Here is a 22,440-nt window from a genome sequence, read left to right on the forward strand (position 1 = left end):
TATTTGACATTTGTTTACTAGGATAGTCTGTCTGGGTTAAATAACCCATTTTCACTGGAGACCCGGGGAGAAAAGCTCCACATTTATAAGTTGGTTACACACACTCCACAATTGGTTACTTATATAAGAATACTCTGAAATATTTAAGTCTGCTGAATAATATCTAATGCCTACAGAACAGTATATTTGCAGTTTACATTTATACACAAATTTATATAAGGTTTTTAGGGTTCACAGTAAGACGTTGCCCCGTTCGATTCTCAGTTAGAGAGTCTTCTGTGTGGCGACATGCGTGAATGGGCATTCCTTCATTGAAGGTTGTGCACCAGGCCTGGCAAGTCGTCACGCAAAAATCTACTGCCAATCATTAGCGGACCGGATTTCCGCTGTGGTGACCCCTAACCGGGAAAAGCCGAAAGACACAACAAAAAATATAAGATTTGTAAGGTAAAAAGTAGCTGTTTAAAGTGTGTTTGATTAACATGACACAGATTGGAGTGGGTTTCTTAGAATATTAGTCCTCTGTGAAGAACAGTAACAAGACAGAAAGGTGCAGAGTATCCATACCTTTGTGATAGTTGGTAGATTAGTTTAGTAGGAGGAGGTTAGTTAAAAAGTAAAAGAAGTGGATTAGCTTGGGGAAAGGCACGTGCATAACCATGATTTGTTTAGATGTTCTTTAGGGAGGCTTTAAAGAAAGGTTGGCTACGAGTTAGCCTGATGTTAGGTGGAAGGACATTCCATAACTTGGCGAGAGAGTATGAGTATACTGATTTTTCTTGGCTTCTGGAAGGTTTATAGGTTTTGAGAAGGTTTTTGTCTTCAGATCTGAGTGTTCTGTTTGTTTTGTAATGTTGGACTAGATTAACTAGGGCAGGACATGTTAAACAGTAGGGGTCCTAAGATGGAAGCTTGGAGGACTCCTGTAGATTTTGTAGAAAGCGGGAGAGTTGGTTAGACCATCAAACTGCTTGCTCCCGATCATGTAGGTAGCTTTGGAACCACTGAGGTGTGGTGGTGGAGCATCCTAGGCTGGATAGTGTGTCGAGTAGTAGTGTATGTGAAACTGTGTCAATGGCTTTTGAGAGGTCCAGGAATACTGCGGATGCTAAGTATCCTTTGTCCCTGGCCTAGTTATTGTGTTGGTGAAGGATAATAGTGCAGTGGATGTGCTGTTATCTGAAGCCGATCTGAGTTTGAGTGACCAGATTGTTCTGGAGTAGATAATTCATTAATTGTTGGTGAATACACTTTTCCATGATTTTGGATAAAGGGGATAGAATTGATATTTCCGTGGACTGTCCTCTTTTATGAATTGGCATTATGTGTGACATTTTCTATATTATAGGGACTGTGCCTTCTGAGAATGATGTGTTTATCTGGATGCTGACAGGATATGCAACTGAGTCATCAGTGAGTTTCAGGTATTGAGGTGGGAGGTTGTCAGCTGATGTGGAGCCAGGTTTTAGTTTTAGCCGTAGCTTTGTTATTGTACAGGTGGGTATAGGTTGAAAGGAGAAAGTAGTGTTGTGGTTGTTTTGCTGGTTATTGGTGAAATTGAATGTTAATATTAGATTTGAAAAACAAAAGCCTGCCCCCACCGGATCAATATCCAGGTCTGGCATCAATATGGCAATCATAGCCAAGGAAGAAGTGATATACGGAGGAAGTATTAGATTTAAGCCAAAGTTCAGTGACAGAATGACTTCTGGATTGCATTGTGTAATGAAGCTGTTGAGCTGGTCATTTTTGTTCCTAATACTTTGTGATTTGTTTTTGAAACAGAAGACAGCTGGTGGGCTTTGTTTAGAATGAATTCTCTCTCTCTTTTTCGGCTTTTCCCAGTTAGGGGTCACCACAGTGGATCACTTTGTCCCCTCATGATTGGCAGTGGAGTTTTACGGTGTCAAGTTGCCAGGCTGGCGCCTTAATGTTACTGCCTAATAGAAACAGAAGGATTATAGGAGTGAATTTGCTGAGAATTTGGAGTACTAGTAGGATCTGTTTATGAGTGGATGGCAAATGTGTGTGGCAGAAAGGTAAAATGAGGAGCGTGAGGGTTGATAGAAAGAAGGAGGAATGTTGTGGGGCAGATCTTTGACAGGGCAGTAGAGTTATGCACACAGTGGTAAAAGTATAACAGGCTTGTTAGGGAGATATAGTAGTTGCCTTTTGAGGATGGAGGATGGGTTTGAAAAGGAGGTGAAGAGAAATAAGACATAACAGTACAAAGTTACGATATATTTTAGTGGGGAGAGTAGACAGTTCTCTTATGTGTAAATGTGGTTAGAGGGGGAGTACGTGAAGTCCTAAGGACAAGAAATGGAGAAGCTATATAAGTGGACTGCACGTAATAGCTTCAGACGTAAATACTAGGCTATCAGTCTGCAGACTGTTACAAGTCAACAACCAGAAGTCAGAATCACACTCTGTACTTCGTATTAATTTGGTAAAGACCTTAACCATTATGCCAACACCTCAAAACTGGAAGGATGATATAGCTTTAAGAGGTAATTAGAATGTAGGAGAAAGTGGTCAAAGAACAAGATTAATAAAAGTTTGAGCTTGGGGTGGGGGTGGAGTGACACAGGCTACAGATAACAGGGAGCCAATTAACTAGCACATGCACAGAGTGGATGGTTGATCCACATCATGCAGGAAACAATAAGGTAGGAGTACAATTTTTACTTAAAAACCCTTAAAGTGTATGTTCTTTAAAAGATATGTCTTCAGTTCATAGCTGCATAAAAGAGCTGTTGGGATTCCCAAAAGAGACCAGTTAGGATTCCCATCAGAGGGCAGTTAGGATTCCCATAAGAGAGCAGAATGTCAATGCATTCTTACCTAGTAGGAATAGCAAATGGAATTAGAATCAGTACACCTTGGACCCCAGGGGCCTTACGGACATAATCATTAAACATAGCTTATTTGAACTTCCTCCAGGACATTAGAGGAGCCACAGTAGATGAATTGGTGGGAGGTTGCAGGAACTATCATGTTCCTTTTGGAAATCTTTTGAAAGGGAAAAATGATTCCATATTCTTTGGTCATGCTTTTGCAACTCTAGTGTTTAGTCATGTGAGTACCAAGGCTTTTAGGAGGGTTGAACAGCTGTGTACTTCTAGTATACGACTAGAAAAACAGTACCTGTCAATTCAGTCACCTGAAGAAGCACTTCTGTGTGTTAAAGTATGTTTTATTAAATGCTATATATTTTTTTTTTTACTGGAGTTAATTTGACTCGGATTTTGGTCCTTTGTACTGAAAGGAGGAAAGATGAGTGATGAATGACCATTTGGGACATGGACACCAATAAAATTCCTGGACTTGCATAAAACTAAGAAACTGACACATTTGGCAGTAAGAAGATGGGGGGAAAACTAATGATTCTGATGGTCTGTCTCTTAAAATCAGGAACAGGCAGGAAGAAGATGGAGATCTCAGTCGTGAGAATGCAGACAAGGGTAACTAAAATGTTGGGAATAGCTGTTTCAGGAAGAGAAGCTAGAAGCTGCCCTATGGGAAGCAGCTCAGGATGTACTTGATCTAGCAGGAAATGACCAGGTGTGTTACTGGGGGCTAATGCACGAGTATAGAGTGGTTTTAAAAGGATTCCTTGCTTTAGACCAAAAACTGAACATAGTGAAACCTCAATACTGGCTAGTGCAAGGAAGAGCAAAATTATTAGTAAAGGGTACAAGACCCAATTGGGTTTGAAGCCACATTATGCATTAAGAATAAAGCAAGGCTGAGTAACTATTTAAAATGCACTGGTAAAAGGAGGACTGGAGGGAAATCTGTCTGGCATCTAGGCATGCAACACAATTGCAAAACATTTGGTTGGAAGTGTCTTCACATACAGTCCTGCACCAGAGAAGTTGCAGAATTTCTTTCCACAGCTAAGGGAAATGTGAAGGGTTGCAACATTTTACTAAGTGATATTATTGACAGATTAAGCCAAAGAGAGTTTTCTCTCACTAAAGACCAGTTTCTACTGGGGCTGTTTAACCTCTGCCTCTCCACAGGCTACATGCCCATAGAATGGTGCACAGCAAGGGTTATTCCTCTCCACAAAGGAGGGGCCACAACTGACCCTGGTAACTATCACCCCATAAGCCTGACTAGCCTAGTCTGCAAGGCTATAGAGCGCATCATCATGGAACTCATTAACAAAGACATTGGGAACCTCCACACACTTGACCCGACCCAGTTTGGCTTTAAAGGCAGATCATGCCTACTAAACATGGTTGACTTCTTCGAGACAGTCATCAAGGCCATAGACAAGGGAAAGGTGGTTCACACAGCCTACCTTGACCTTGTCAAGGCTTTTGACACCATTCCCCACACGGGTATTACAGAAAAACTCACCAGCCTGAACATAAACCCCTATGTCACGAGATGGGTTGCCAACTGGCTTACAGACAGAACTCACACGGTAAGAATTTCAGGCTCCAGGTCTGACTCTAAATCAGTCACAAGTGGTGTCCTGCAAGGCTTGGTCCTGGGACCCCTACTGTTCGGCATATACTTCTCAGAAGTACAGGCAAACACAGGAGGACCATGACTAACCAAGTTCGCCGATGACTGCAAACTGGGAGCCATAATTGACTCTCCGGCTGACACAGGCATCCTCCAAAAGGGCCTTACTAAGACCGACAACTGGTGGCAAAGTCATGGCCTCAAGCTAAATGCCAAAAAATGCATAGTCATCCCATTTGGGAAAAACAAAACACCCACGAATTACCACATAGGTGGCAGCCCCCTTAATACAGAAGAGGTAATAAGAGATCTGGGGACCCAGGTAGATGGTAATCTCTCCTTTGACAATCATATTGCCAAAGTAGTTAGTAAATCCTTCTATGTGACCCATCTAATTACTAAAGGGTTTGCATCTAGAAATAGAGGTTATAGTGCCCCTCTACTCGTCACTCATTAAATCCATCATAGGAGTACAATGCCCCATTTGGGATGTACCTCACAAGACACTTCCAACAACTGGAAAGACCACAAAAGTACCTCACCAAGAGGATTACTGGCCTCAAACATATGTCCTATGCAGCCCGACTGAAAAAAGCTCCGGCTGTACTCAGTGGCATATCACTTACTCAGAAGTGATCTCTGCCTGACTTGAAAAGCCATGTCCAACTTAGAAATGATGGACATGCTCCAGCTAAAGAAATCCAAGTCACTGCAAGCCACACGGTCTAGTGTGCTAAACCTTGCCACAACAATAAATAGAACATGCTAGAGGGATAGATTCCTGTCACAGGGACTCCCCATGCTTTGGAACAAAATTCCAAATTACATCAGGCAGAGCCTCTCACTAACACTCTTCAAGAAAAACATTGACGGTGGATGGGTAACAGAAAATACACCCCTGGGATCACTTCATTGGCTCTGCTTGACAGAGGATCAGTTAATTAATCAATGGGGCGAGGAAAGCCGACACACTCTGGCTAGGCTTATAAATGCCCTCGGGCAGATAGCCTAGTACCCACCTATGAACCTATGAACCTTGCATGCCTTAAAAGATATGTAAGAAGACAAATAATTACAGAAGAGGGTTTGTAATCGATGTTCTGCCTTGCATTAATGTAAACAGAAGGAAGACAAAAGAGCAAGATTTTTCCTGTCTTCTGAGCAGTGAGGCAGGAACACCCCTATTTAGTATTGCACTAAAGCAGCTAGTGTTTGCAGTTCTAGAGATTTCTTTGGGTAAAATAAATAACTGCATCATTGCCTGTCGCTGGTAGATCCTGGAAATTGAGGAAGATAAAAGAGTCAATAAAATATCACATTGTGTTCTGTCTATCATATACAGTATATTAATCATCACGGGGGGGTGTGGCTTCTTGTTCTTCTAATTGTTATTAAGTAGGGGCAGTTTATTGTATCAGGTGCCCTTTGAATAAGTTTTATATTTGTCAAACATCTGGGGCATCTGGCAAAAGGATTTTACACCATTTTCAAGACATTAGAAACGTCTCTGAAACTAGTTCAGAAGCGCCACATTTTTTGAATACCATAGGCAGCCCTGATGTTTCCCTTTTAAATTATTTTTCCTGTATGCTTATCCTGTTACTAATTTATTTTTGGATAGAACTGCATTTTCTAACAATTAGATGCTAAATATATATGGCGGTGCAGTGGTGCAGTGGTTAATGTTGTCACCTCACAGCAAGAGTTTCTCCGGTTCGATTCTTGGCTGGGGTGCCTTCTATGTGGAGTTTGCATGTTTTCCCTGTGTTCACGTGGGTTTCCTCCGGGTACTCTGGTTTCCTCCTGCATTCCAAAGACATGTATCTGGAGCATTTCTCCCCAGGCCTCCACTGAAAACAGGCTCTGTGGAACCTAGTCGGACTTTCCCGGTAAACAAATGATAAATAAATATGTATGTACAATGCATTGCTACCTTTAGGGCTTAATAATGAACTACAATATAGACATTTAGTTTTGTGATGTCCAGAAATGTTTCTGTAGTGATTGGCATTTTTGTAATTGATGGGTGTATCTATTTCCTTTCATTGTTTCATTATTTTAACCATTTGAATGTGTTATGCTGAGGTGCTAGTTAATTTTAAATAAAAAAATATTTTAATTCAGTCCAAGGGTGTAATTCTTTTGGATACTTCAAATGTAAAATGCTTGGAGAATCAGAAATGTGTTATGTGTTTTTTTTTTCCCATTTGGAAGCACAGCTTAAATTTTAAATATGGGGAAATGGAAAGAATTTTCTATAGAAAGGGATCATTGGCTATTTGATTAGTCTGATGCTGAGGGCATCCAGTGAGGCTTCTAATAATTTAGAATCAGTAAATATGGAAATGCAAGATTTGTTGGACAGTGTGCAATTTAACATGAAGAATTATAATTATGCATCCAATATTAGTTGTTTCAGCGGTACTTGGCAGTGGAAGTGATTACTCATGGCTTAATAAGGTTCTCTAAACTTTAGTTTCACTTTGGGATGGAGCATCATGATTTACTGCAATGGTGAGACAGTGCAGCTTTAAATTGTTCCCTAGAATTTCCACATATTCTAACTGAATCTGATAAATGGCAACAAATTACCAAATTGCAATCTGTTTTTCCCCAGTGCTCATCAGACATTATGGAGAAATGCAAATATTTTTTTACGAGAACCTGCAGAAATACTTGGGCGAAGTTATTTCCTGCATGCAGAGAAACTTATGGGAGATGTTAGGGATATGGGTGATGACTGGTTTCCTTAGTCATCTGAGCAGTAATGGTTTTGTTTTCAAAAGCCACAGTGTTTCCAGTGATTCCAGTTTCAAGTCTAGAATAGAGAAAATAAAAATAAAACAAAATCATGGTCTAGTTTGCAGTTATAAAAAGAATATACCGCAGGAAGATTTCCCTTTGAAACAATCTTCAAGTCTGGCTTAAAGTGTAACGACACCTGTAAGTACTGTTTCTGCTTTGGGGTAGAATGACAAACTTAGGAGTAAAACTGTCACACGAATTACATTTTTGCCTAAAAATGTACTGCTTTGGGACAAGTTCATATTTCTGAGGCTGAAGCTTTGGATATAGCTAAAGGTTTAAAATACTTTCCTGTTTCTGGTATAGCTACTTCAGAAGTTTTGTTAGATGTGAGATTGTTCTTTAGATAATTGTGTCTTGGATATGTTTTTGCTAATGATACAGACTTATGTCGCACTGATTTGTCAAGTTAACAAATTGTTATATACATAAATCTACCTTCAAAAGTCAATCAGATTGTGTTTCTCATTTTATGTTTTAAGTAACTAATGTTTTCATGATGTAGTTAAAAAGATACTGTTGGCTATATCTCTAAAGTGAAACATTTTTAAGGAGTATAAGGGAGGTATGGTCAGCAATTAATTCATTAATGAATTGTCAATACTTTGTTGTAAAACCAGCAGACAAAGCAGGTAACACAGTAGCTGTGTCTAGTTTTATTTACATATGTATAATGATTTACTACATAATATGACTGATTATAAAATTGTTTTGGATGATTATTTGCAATTAACTCAGCAAGCATTATTGTGTCTCTTAAATGTAGGCATGTTTCACTGTTACTGTTAAATAATCCAAGAATATTATTGTTTTTATTGTTTCTCAAAGGTGCATAAAAATCTTGATAAACCTCCTGGAAGACCAATTGTTTTGCAAGTGGGGATCCCATTAAAGAGTTGGTATGACGACTGACTTAGGCTTGAAACCATATCTTTCCTTTCGGAGGTCATATATAAGAGATGGTCGACATTTAATACAGACGTTACAGTATATTGTTTAGCTGGATGGTTATTGTTTCTCACTGTTGATGTAACTAGTTAGTATATATCTACTTCACACAGGGACGGACCAGCTGCAACTGGGTTTTTGTGTGATCTGTCCTTTAAGTACTTCCTTATGGAGTTATTGGACTTTTGCCTTACATATATTTATTTTTATGGTAATTGTTAATAACAATTCAGGGTTAGATTTCCTCCAGTTATGCTAATTTATTTATGGCTTTCATTGAAAAACAGTATATTTATTCTGATTTTTATTATAAATATAAGTTTATTTTTATACACAGTATATGGATGGGTTGTTTTTATAGTTAAAGGTACTCAAAGTGAATTTGTGCATTTTTGATAGGATTCATAATAATCAATCTTTTCTTTGGTTTATTTGTAATTGTCAGCAGAGAGATATTAAGCATTTGGACTTATTAATTTATATTAAAGTTAATAACAGAAGTTTTACTTAAGATGTTTATAAAATTGACAGCAAAAATTAGTTTTCTTTTGGCCTGTAGTTTACATCCTCCACATTTTTTGAAATATATGCCCTAATGGGAGTTTCATAGGGCTAATAGAATCCCTGTTGAAGATGAAGATTTTGATGGCTCTGTCTTGGATAATTGGCAACATCTTTCTGATACAGGCTATCATTTGTGTTTGTGTTTTTCTTTGGAGCAGGTTTATGCTGTTTGCATTTGTAGAAATAGACAGCAAATTCATACGTGTGTTAAGAGAAGATATTTATTTTATTGCTAGGTATATTCCCCCTGTTGAAGGAATTTCTTAGACTTTTGAGACAAAATTGGCATATCGCTTTAAGTGATGATACCTTGTCTTTGTTATTTAAAAACAGTTTTAAGACATCTTGTAGAAAACTCCATTTGGTCCATTCAGGTTTATTTCTGAGCAGTGATGAGTTGTCACTAAGTAAAGGATGTACTCTTTGCCCTTACTGAGATGGTTCTCAAGTGCAGTTTATTAATGATCATAGGGTTGTGGCTTCTAGTTCTTCTAATTGTTATCATGTAATGGCATTTTATTGTATTAGGTGCTCTTGTAATAAGTTTTATATCTGTCAAACTTCTAGGACTGTCAGCAAAAGAATTTTAGAGTATATTCCAGATACAGAAAAGTCTGTGAAACTAGTTCAATAGCTCATCATTTTTGAATGCCATCTGTCTCTCATACCTCTCTAGTATAGATGATGAACAGTCGGGGTAGTTTGTTTATATGCTTTATTACATAGAAACGCATCAGAATGGACAGCAGCATCATAAAATATAAATGAACTACACAGACATACATGCTTATATCTCAACAGCTAACTACAAAATGGCAGTCAGGTTCGCACGTGCTCAGTATTCGTACACTTGTGCAAGCCCCTAGAAAGCTTCTTAAAGCTGTACACACACATTGATCTACATCCTCCCTCTTAGATAGATTGTCCTTAATGAAATGGCATTGGAGTTAGACATATAATAATATAGACATTAGAAACAAACACAATGTTCATGACCAAGTTGTTGTGTATCTGTAACATGGTCTGGAAATGTGACCTGATCTAGTAACATAGTAGCTAGAAACTGGGTTTGGAAAAAATGACAGTCTTCGGGGGACAACTCATATCAGGAACTTCGGGACTCATCTCAGCAACAGGGATATTTACTGGAACGTCCTCTGGAAGTGGAACACTGGACAAGAGAGGAACGAGTGACATGGTGTCAGAATGGGATCCAGATTCTCCAGTTTTGACACCAAGAGGCACTCAGTTAAAACTGGAGGAATATAAGTGAATCATCCCTACGGCAAGTATAACTCAAAGAAAAGTTCAGGAATTAAAACTTCCTCAAGCTATTTTATATTTGCAAAATATGATATGAGGCATTCATAATGCTCTAAACTAATTTCTAAGTAACAGAAATATTCAAAACTGTGAAATATTAATAGAAATGTTTGAAATAACTATGGAAAATGTTTGAAATAAAGTCCGAATCGCATAAAATGAATAAAATAAGGGAAACAACCTTATTTTTACACTAAGCACTACTTTTTCTCATTAATCAAAGCTATTTGAGTTGTCTGAAGTGTATGAAGTGTTTGCTTGTTTGTGCAGTATTGCAATACAGTTATTTCATAAAATATAGCCATTACAGAGCATATTTTGCAAAGTACAGTATTTTTAAGAGTCTGTTGTGCATTTGAATGTTATTACAATAGCTGGCTGTGTGCATATTCGTATATAATTACAAGGGCCATATTTGTCATTGTGTTTGGGCATAATATTTTGTGATGGCAGAGGGATTTTGAAAACCAGCTCCGCTTGTGTTTGACAGTAATATTTCTGAGAACTGGAGAGTGTTTGAGCAGGAGTATGACATTTTCATACAGGTTGCATTTTCTGATAAAGATGAATGTACAAAGGCATTTATTCTGCTTAATTTAGCTGGCTCAGAAGCCATAGAAAGGGAGTGTTCATTTGTGCATGTACCTGCTGTCTTTACAGGAGAGGGGGAAACCATCACACAGTTGTACAGGCTGAGTCAAGGGAGGACCCCGAGTGCTTAAAACATAAATTTAGAGAAATGTGTAATCCCAAAATGAATCTTATAATGGAAAGGCACTTATTTTACACAAGAGATCAAAAGCTTGGTGAAACTTTTGCAGCATATATAACTAATTCGAGAAACAAAGCTTAAATGTGCAGTTTTGGATATTTAAGGGATGAGTTGATAAAAGACAGACTTGTGTGTAGTATTAAAGATGATGCTGTGAGAAAGATTTTGCTTCACGGCAGTGATTTAACTTTGAATAAGGCCATTGAGATTTGTCAGATATATGAGCTTACAGAAAAGCACACAAATATGCTTACAAATGACAGCTACATGCTTCCAGTAACTCTAAAGCCAATGTTGATAGTATACATTAAGTGGTTAAATGACACAGGCCCAAGCACATGGCAGCAGCTGTAAACCCTGCAACACTCACAAGGAAACCTCATAGTTTTCTAACAAATTCCAGGGCATGTACAGTCTCAATGAAGCATATGAGTAAGTCAGCAAACTCAAAGAATGCGTCCCCACCGAGTTTCATTGCCAGCTATTATAACTGTGGTGAAAGTCATGAGCCTAAAAGGGAAAACTGTTCAGCTTTTGGTCAGCAGTGTCACAAATGCAATAAGTGGAATCATTTCCACAGGTTTTGAAAATCAAATAAGGGGCATTCTTTTATTAAAAGTGAACATTCAAAGAAACAAGTCGATCAATTAGAAAGCTATCCCCTGACTTTTTATGTTGATTGTGTGTGAATGCTTCATGAAGCAGTCAATGCAGTAGATATATTTGCAAGTAATGAAGCATTTTGTGCTATTCGGATAAATGGGAAACCTGTAGAGCTGAAAGTTGACACAGGTTCAAAGTACAATGTTATGTCTGCAGAAACATTTGCTACAATATCGGCTGGTGAGAAGCTTGATTTGGCAAAGTGTGAGAAGCTTGTTGCTTATGGTGATGAAAATATTCAAACTGAAGGATCAGTAGTACTTTCATGTTGCTCTGCTGGGAGAAGCTATGAGTTGTTTTTAACGTGGTCAAAAGGCATGTACAGTCATTATTAGGGCTCAGATATGGTTTGAAAATGGGACTGCTTTCATTTAATAAGGAAACCCATCATGTTAGTTTAAAAGACCACTGTTCTAATTTCGCCAAGTATATTTTTTCTTCCTATTCTGATCTTTTCGCAGATAAACTAGGCAATCTTCCAGTTGTGTACAACATGAAGTTAGACTCAGATGTCAGCCCAGTCATTAGGCCAGCCCAGAAAGTTCCAGTAGCTATGCAGAACAAAGTCAAAGCTGAGCTAGATAAAATGGTGCAACAAGGTGTAATTTGTTTAGTTGGTGAACCTACTGAATGGGTATCCTCCATGGTGGTAGCTCATAAGAAAAGCTCAGATGATATCAGAATATGTATTGATCCATGAGATTTGAAAAAAGCAGTGAAAAGACCTCATCATCCAATGTGTACAGTCGAAAAAGTTGCAGTTCTGATGCCAAATGCCACTGTTCTTTCTGTCTTAGATGCAAAGAGTTCATTTTGGCAAATTTTGCTTGATAAGAAATGTATTTTATTTATTTACAGTTTGTTTATCGGGATAGTCCATTGGGCTGAGAAGAACCCATTTTCAATGGAGTCCCGTGGAGAAAAGTGCCATAAAAAACATTATACAATGTAAACAAATCATTAACGTTAAGTAAAATGGTAAAACAGGTGAAGAACATACCCCCCGGATTTACCAATATTCCGTGTAAGACTAGATTAGTCTTACACGGAAGCGCCAGTGTGAGAGTATGATAGCAGCGCACCATGCATATTAATGAGGGTAGGCTGCCTCAACTCTAAAGCTTACACGGAGCGTGGACGAGTGTAGGGGGTATGTCGGACTGCCTAGCAGTCCATAAATCCATGCCCCTGCAATGAAGAAATGCCACAACTTCCAGTTACATGAGCGAGTCTGCTCACATGTGTACAATGTAACACTACACTCCTCCATATGTTAAACAACTTACAAAATTAAACATAAAAATAATTTTTTTCTTCCGATATAGCTGCCTGCAGTTGCACAGGTTTGTGCGTGTTTGCCCATTGCTTAGCTACCGTTAGCAGCTTAGATACCAGAAGAGGATAATAAGAAAAATATATGCAAATTAAGCAACAAAGCAATAGCGTAGTGGTTAGAGCTTTCGTTCAAAGAGGAGACATTCCCAGTTTGAGTCCCACTACTGCATGTTCCATTTTCTGTGGGAAATCTGTATACAAAAATATTTCCTGACATTTTTTATGTATAAGTTTTGTAAAAAGCATTGAAATGTTAAATGTAGTAGTGAACGAATTATATGTACATGAAGGTGAAATGGTTATGCATTCTGTGGCATAACTACCCTATTTTAAACAATATAAAGCACTGCTAAGCACATTTTACCAGTATTGAGCATATTTAAATACAATTGCACGTAGCTGCGCACCGCGCTAACCAGCGCAACTGCAATGTCTTTGCGCATAGCTGCGCAACCACCACAACATCTTTGCGCGTAGCTGCACTCCGCGCTAACTAGCGCAATGTTGGGCAATGTCGGGCAAAGTCGGGCAAAGTCAGGTAAACACACTCACACTTGCTTTACTGTTCCTTAACCAGTCAGGTCTGCCCAGCAGGAAAATAAAAAGCAGTGACAGGGCTCGAACTCAGGATACTGTGCACTATAGTCACAGTACTTAACCACTAAGCCATGACAGCATTTTACAAACATGCACTTTCAACAGACACACATCTATCAAAGGATTTTTAAACATTGCCAACATCAGCTAAGCAGACGTACCTACAGCTGAGTTTTTCCAAAACTGGCCAATCACAAATAAGTGTGGGAAATGAGGCATATTTAAGCTCCACAGGTGGGAAAAATTGCTATAACTGGTTGTAGCTTCCTTTTGCAGTCAGTATGGCTGGTGTTGGTGAAGGCACTCGATTTAGAGTGCAACGGTGGGGCATCCAGGAGACCAAAATTAGGGTTTGGCTCCTCGTCCACAAACATGAGGAAAGACTCCTGCGGGGCCAGTACCAGGGTACCCAATATAAAACGGAGGCCTGAAACAGTCTTGCTCATGATCTCACCTGTGCCACTGGCGTTCCTCAGACTGGTGAGCAGATCAGGCACCATTATTCTGACCTGAAGCGACATAGGGGTGATGAACTGGACCAGTGGATCCAGGAATCCTGTACGATGCTTAATGCCCCAGTACTGAGTAAGTAGCCATTGTATTAAGTAATTAAGAATTGCTATGCTTGTCTATACTATGGATAGGTATGTCTCAATATCACTGCATTTACTTCACAGCTGCAGGTGATCGGGCTATGAACCTGCACGCCCATGAAGATAGGCTGAAAAGGCTGCGTCATGAGGCAGGTTAGTAATTATTCTGCATGTACTGTTATATAAAATAAATGAGAGAGCCTTCAAAAAGTCTTTTAACCCAATAAATAAAGGCATAATAATCCTTTAATAAATGTATGATTCATGGAGTGCGTCTGTGTCATTTTCTTTGATATGTTGTTGTACTGTTGCATTCTACAGATAGTAGTGGTGTATTAAGCAGTGTCAACCCACACTTGGGAAGGTCCATATAACGTGGATGAAGGGAGTGCCAGTAGCTTGTATGCATATGTACAGCCCTCAACTGTTGGTTCATGGCCAGCATGTACAGGTTAATCTGGCACATGAGTAGCTTGGTATTGTGTTCCCCAGAAATGTCAGTGTGCTGCCAGAAATGTAGGGAGCTGTTAACATATAACTGATACTTTCACCTGAACATATCTAGATAATTATATGAAAGAAAAGCTGACAGTGTACTGTCTTAGCAGTAGTGTGTGTGAGCAACTCTCAAAATATGTTGCAGTAACATCTGCATCTTGGACAGTTTGTATGTAAGATACAGCTCATGTATATAATCATCTAGCAAAATCCAATTGCACAATATAAAGACATTGGGTAGTGTAATAATACATGTAAGGGACATATAACTGAAGTTAATAGGAATGTAGTGAAAACAAGAAGGATATATAAGTTGTTAATTGAGCTATCTTTTTCCACCCTACTTTATGTGCATAAAAAATGCAATTCCACACCTCAATCGGTATGTCTAATCTCAAAACATTTATTGGGACATATGTCCTAGTGGGTTATAAATATATGCATTTATTTCTATGCATGTGCCCTGTTAAAATACCACAATATTGGTGGCCTGTTGCCATCAATTTGACCTGCATGCTGTTGTAATGTCCACTATTGTTCTATATATGCATGTGTCATGCTTGCTTTTCAACTGTTGAAAATCTGGTGTGTTGGGTTAATGAGAATACTTCTGCATACTGTTATAACTAATTGGCAATGCTGTTGACTGTTACTAACCCATATCTTTATTAAACTCTCCAAAACATAGTTTGTATGGGAAGGCCGGTCCCAGCGGACCCACCTGTCCCACCTCAGCTGGCCATGGCACCTGGCAGCAGCAGATCCAGTGCCCAGCCTGGGACCTCCTCCTCTGCTGGCCCTGTGCCACCTTCAGGTGGAAGCTCTGCAGGGGGATGGGGCTCAGCCCCCCTCGTGCAAGCATGGGTGGAGAGGCACTTATCAACCTTTGTTGGGTTCGGGCTGTGGTGTATAGAGAGATTGAACGTTCTGTTGTAGAACCTCTATGCCAGTTTGAGGCCCGAGTGGCGCAACTCACGGGTCATCCTGCCCCTCCTACACAGCCCCCAGCACAGCCACCTTCTGGGATGTGAAGGTGCAGTGGTGACTGCCCATGGGTGGAGACCTCAGTCCCACTGTTTCCATCAGGGGGCTCATGGACTTGCGATTACCAAACATCCCTCCCCGTCAAAGGTGTTCACCCACCACATGTGTCATATACTGCCCCTGTATGCATCTTGTTTGCCTTGTCTGTTTACCTCCCCAGCCTACCTCCCCAAATATACCTACTTCCCCTACCCCACATTCCACTCTCACCTGACAAAAAAAAAAGGGCAATCTGCTCCCAAAAAAACAAATTGCACCCCATACATAGCTGCCCATTTTTCAAACATGTCCACTGGACACATGAAATGTTATTTAATTGGCATTACAACATACTTTGTTGTCCTCACCCCTCTCTCAGGGGTTGAAGGGTTCATATCTACCTCCAAATTTATTGCATATGCACAGCTGTTGCTGTTGAAGAAATGGGCATCTATGGATCTTCCCTACCCCCATCCTGCACATCCCGAGCTATTTTCCATACTGTCTTTCCCTCTTTGTGCCCCTTTTTCACCACTTTCCATGGTAGACATACATCAAGTTGATGCTTAAATAATTATATCATGCATCAGAATGAGTGAATGTAAAGGAAAATTAGGAATACCATACCACACAACTTGTTCTGTGGATGTTGACCAACAGTTGTTGTGGGATTACATTACATGACTGTGATAAAAGAAGCAGCCATTCTAGTAGGAAATAATGTTACACCATCACTTTACAACCCCACACAGTATCACAGCAGGACAAACACTGGCATATCTGTTTAGGGCAGAGGCCATACCTCTCAACTGTTCCTAATTTTCAGGGATATCCCTGATTTTGACCCAAATTTTAGCTCTGTCCCTCTGAATCCCTCCTAAAACTACTGACTTTGGGCAGAAAGGTGGTGAATTACACTTAATTAATAATGACAATAATTAAGAGTTAGACACTTCTTTTACTTCAGAAAAGGTGTATTAATTTGGGTCACCTTCAGATGCCCGAAATCGCATTTCACCGACAAGGAATCCGACGGGTCGAAAACACCGACAACGCAGATGACCGACAAGGTGAGAACCCGACGGACTCGGTAAGTGTGCGATAGAGTGAGGGATTTAGTGTTAGGGAGCGGACAGGTAAGTGTGCGATAGTGAGGGACTGTGGGTTTAGGGGTGGGTTAAGTGAGTTAGGGTTAGGGTGCAGGTAGGGTGAGTGTGCGGTAGTGTCGGATCTTGGGGTTAGGGGTGGGTAAGTGAGTTAGGGTTAGGGTGCAGGTAGGGTGAGTGTGCGGTAGTGTTGGACCTTAGGGTTAGGGTTTGGGTTAGGGATAGTGGATATGTTATGTAGTACACTGTGTTGTTTACGTGTAGTGTGTTGGTGTAATGGTATTCGGTGTTTTGCGTTGTCGGTATTTTTTGTTGTCGGTCTTTTGGTGTCAGTGATTTGTGTGTCGGCGGTTTGGCGTTTCGGGCATCTGAAGGTGATGCATTAATTCATATGCTCTGATTCTCTCAATGTTTCAACTTAATGGCACTAATATTTTAATGGTGTCCCTGATTGTCCCTGACTTTTTCTTGACTTTTTCCTGATTCTGTTCAAATATGTACCTGATTGGTTGAGAGGTCTGGCAGAGGCAGAAACACAGAGGCATATTAGCCTTTCTGCTGTTACACACTGTGCAAATAGCTTTGGAAAGAGTTTTGGAAGCATACCCTAATGTAGGAATACAACACTGAAATACAAATGGATGTAGCCATGTACTGGTAGCAGCCAACTGTAAGAATGCCATTGCTCTATTGCTGAAAAGACCTGTGTGGTGCACAGACAAAAAATAGCAGGCTATTCTCTGGCTATCATGTGGATAGGTCCACAGTTAGGAGTTACGCAGAAAGACTACATGCCTTGATAAACTAGCATGTACACAGCAACCCTGTAAGTCCAGCAAGATGAAATCCGCACAATAATACTTACGCTCTCTGTACTTCTGCACCCCTACCCAAATGTAGAATATACCTGTGTGTGCAGGGTCTACCAAGGATGTAGGTAAGCATACTCACAGTACTGACATGTGTAGGTAAGTATACTCACAGCACTGACATGTGTAGGTAAGTATACTCACACTACTGACATGTGTAGGTAAGCATACTCACTGTACTGACATGTGTAGGTAAGTATACTCACAGTACTGACATGTGTAGGTAAGCATACTCACAGTACTGACATGTGTAGGTAAGTATACTCACAGTACTGACATGTGTAGGTAAGCATACTCACTGTACTGACATGTGTAGGTAAGTATACTCACAGTACTGACATGTGTAGGTAAGTATACTCACAGTACTGACATGTGTAGGTAAGCATACTCACTGTACTGACATGTGTAGGTAAGTATACTCACACTACTGACATGTGTAGGTAAGTATACTCACAGCACTGAAATGTGTAGGTAAGTATACTCACACTACTGACATGTGTAGGTAAGCATACTCACTGTACTGACATGTGTAGGTAAGTATACTCACACTACTGACATGTGTAGGTAAGTATACTCACACTACTGACATGTGTAGGTAAGTATACTCACAGTACTGACATGTGTAGGTAAGTATACTCACAGTACTGACATGTGTAGGTAAGTATACTCACACTACTGACATGTGTATGTAAGTATACTCACACTACTGACATGTGTATGTAAGTATACTCACAGTACTGACATGTGTAGGTAAGCATACTCACAGTACTGACATGTGTAGGTAAGCATACTCACAGTACTGACATGTGTAGGTAAGTATACTCACAGTACTGACATGTGTAGGTAAGTATACTCACAGTACTGACATGTGTAGGTAAGCATACTCACACTACTGACGTGTAGGTAAGTATACTCACACTACTGACATGTGTAGGTAAGTATACTCACAGTACTGACATGTGTAGGTAAGTATACTCACAGTACTGACATGTGTAGGTAAGTATACTCACAGTACTGACATGTGTAGGTAAGCATACTCACACTACTGACATGTGTAGGTAAGCATACTCACACTACTGACATGTGTAGGTAAGTATACTCACAGTACTGACATGTGTAGGTAAGTATACTCACACTACTGACATGTGTAGGTAAGTATACTCACAGTACTGACATGTGTAGGTAAGTATACTCACAGTACTGACATGTGTAGGTAAGCATACTCACACTACTGACATGTGTAGGTAAGTATACTCACTGTACTGACATGTGTAGGTAAGCATACTCACAGTACTGACATGTGTAGGTAAGTATACTCACACTACTGACATGTGTAGGTAAGTATACTCACACTACTGAAATGTGTAGGTAAGTATACTCACAGTACTGACATGTGTAGGTAAGTATACTCACAGTACTGACATGTGTAGGTAAGTATACTCACTGTACTGAAATGTGTCCAGTTTTTCTGAGCAGCTCCTGCTAATGTCAACACTAAAGCACAAACTGTTTAGAACTGAGTAAATGAATATTCACAGTATAGCAGTTCACAAACAATTCTTGTGCCAAAGGAATACATCTCTATAACTAGCTTTGTATGACAGTTAATTGTAACAGTTGAAAAGAAAGTACATCTTTCCATGTATCTTGGGGTAGCATTTTGAGGGGTGAGTACATTTCTACACTGACAAGTGGGTACTGGAAGCAGCAACATTAGGTCAGAGTACAAAATGTAAATCTCTGGCTACACCCCTGGCTTCTGATATAAGAACTATACCAACCTTCTGTCTTAAGCAATGATGTCCACACCAAACAAGGATGATCTCCATCTTGGAAAGCTGAAAGGGCCACATCTACATGAGTCAACAATTTATAGTACTGGGTTGCTATGACAGCGATTACTTCAATTACTACACAGCAGGCTGCATGCAATTAGCAAATGGTGGGCACTAATTGGTGCAGAGGCCATCACATGCTCATGTGCAAATTCCTACAAAAGCAGGCTGCAATCTCTGCCAACAAACTCAATCACTCTATTGCAGAGACTGACATAGAGAGACAGACAGAGAGAGAGAGAGAGAGAGAGAGAGAGAAAAGGAAAAGGAAATATTACCAAATTATACAAAGGAAAGGTATGTGACACACATGTATTTACTGGCATGTAGTAGATGTTATTGAAGAATAGTCTACAAAATGTGAAACATTCATATGTGGCAGCAGTACTTCTTTATGAACAGATGTTATGCTTAACTACTGCTATGGACAATACTGTGTGTACCTGTGGGTAGTGGGACATACCTGTGAAATGTGTAGCTCAGCATTAAATGTCAAAGATCTGATCCATGTTATCTGTGTTCTGTACAGTAGTGTGGCCAATAGCTGTTGGGGGGATTAGTGCTAACATTATATAAACATGGGTGTGACAGAACAACACATGCATGATAGTCATATTAAAGTGTAGCTTAGCATTGGCAACTGCTGTAGCAGTCTAGTATGCTTATCTAGCATCTGTTGCCATATATACCCCCCAATGTTAGTGTGTGTTCATATGTGACACCTGTTTGTGTTGCAGCAAAGCCCAACAGTTCAGCTGTGAGGTCCAGGGACTTACAACAGTGTGGACCATGTGTGTGTATGCCACACACATATGGAGAAATATATATGTGTCATATATATTCACATCTGTATGTGTGCATAGAGCAGGGGACATATTGCAACTGTTTGCGAAGGGGGGAGATATATATGTTGGTGAAGGTTAGTATGCGCATATTTGTATGTAGGTTTTAGTGTGTGACAAACAAGACAGCATACAGTGCTGGTATATGACATGTGGTGGTTAAACACTGTGTGCGGTTTGTTTAGTTTGCGATGTTGAAGCCAGTAAGGCCTGCTAAAGCTACATGGGCTGTGAAAACCTTCAATGCATTTATCCCAAGACTGTGCGATGTTATTACATTACTGTATACCTTACATCCTTTGTATAATTGATATTCTCACTGTGAAAGGTGAAATGTATATGTGTCTGTATATATATATATATATATATATATATATATATATATATATATATATATATATATATATATATATATACTCATACACACTTGTTGCAATAGATTCTCTGTACTGTTGACTGACTGTGATGGTCAATATGTTTGTGAATACGTCAAAGATATGTATCTGTGGGATAGCTTAGTGGGAAACTGTTTATGTTATGGTATTATGGGTCCTTGCTTTGATCCTAGCAAAAGCTGTGAATTCTGTTGCTAGACAGAAGTGCTATTGCATACAGTGTGATTAAGTCCCTTGGTTTTAACTAGGGTGTGTAATTGGAGGCTAAAGCACTACATCTATGATTATTGATTGGTACTGATGTTTAATGCAAATCCTGTGTGTACTGTAGTACTACTTAAAGCTCTGGGCCTGTACAGCAAAGTATGGTGCATGTCAACATTGCTTGCATCTACTGTTTTGTGTGGTCCCTGTATACATCACAGATTACATTTCTCAAGATTAAGGTTGTGTAAGTACTGACACACAGTACTGTATAGTACACACTGAAAGCTTATCTGGGTTGTCATACCTTTGTGTCCTGTAATTATGTCTGATGTGTGTGTGGGTATGTTTGTAACATGTCCTTTGACATATGTGTGGTAAAACATATAACTGCGTATCTAGCAACATTCATAGTGTACTACAGCAGTATGTGACCTATATTCCCAATTGTGCACATATTTTGGCCACGGGTTTGCCATTAACAAGTTGTATGGTATAATAGTAATACATTTACTGGACCTTACACTGATTGTGATGGATGATATATTTCTTTACACATCAGCTTGATGTATATCTGCTGTGGCTAGGTGGTGCACCGTGTTGCATACAGTGTGCCAGGTACTCTTGTATAGTCTTATATAGTGATTTTATTTTGTTGCTGTGCAGAACATGGTTCATTAGATAGAGAGTGAGCAAGGCACTTTCAAGCAGTTGTGGGGTGAGCAGTGATAAGTGGCAGTTACAGTGTTTCACTGTCAGTTAGCTTATAGGTTGCTATATATGGCAGTTCAGTGATATATGTACTGTATAACGTTAAATATGCCATATGACTTGCTCATATGTCTTCCAGGGATCATGGCCCACCACAGGATCCTGAGTTACAGTAGTGCTGAAGATGATGTCATCACTAGCAGTATGATTCAGCACTACAGTCTAATGTTTTCACGAACCAGACAGGACCAGCAGGAGCATACTGCAATGTGGCAAGATCTTGTCTGCAGGGTCAATGAGGTAGGCCTGCATAACCGCACATATTAGCAGGTACGCCACGACTGCAGTGATCGTCTCAGACATGTCAGTCAGCGTGCCGCTGATGTGTGTAGAGAACAGCTTGCGACAGGAGGTGTTGTTAATATCTATCCCCCCCTCACCAGAGTGGAGGAGCTGCTCATGAGCCTGGTGGCACCTGCCCAACAACAACAGCAGCAGACATACACCATGATAGAGGTTGGAGACACCCAGCAAGCACACATGGAGCATGCAGGTAACATGGCATATCTGTAGACTACTGTTATCTGTATTGGTAGATCATGCATATGTGAGCTGTGGAGTGTGTATTTAGAAGATGTGGAGCCTGTTGTTGTGCAATACTGATCATTTGGAGCATAATCTGTAGCCCTGTGAATGTAAACTGTTGTTGTACTGTAAGATTGCAAACACACAATAGCAATGCCACAGTTGTGGCCACTGAAAAACTGTCTCATCTCTATGTAGGTACCTGTGGGGTAACATCAAGGCAGCAGACAGATGCTAGTAAGTGTGTTCTACATTTATTCATGTAAATAAAAAGTGCATGTCATAGTTAAGGT

This window comes from Protopterus annectens, chromosome 4.part0, assembly GCF_019279795.1.
Source record: "Protopterus annectens isolate FY-2018-M chromosome 4.part0, PAN1.0, whole genome shotgun sequence".
In the NCBI taxonomy this organism is placed as follows: Eukaryota; Metazoa; Chordata; order Ceratodontiformes; family Protopteridae; genus Protopterus; species Protopterus annectens.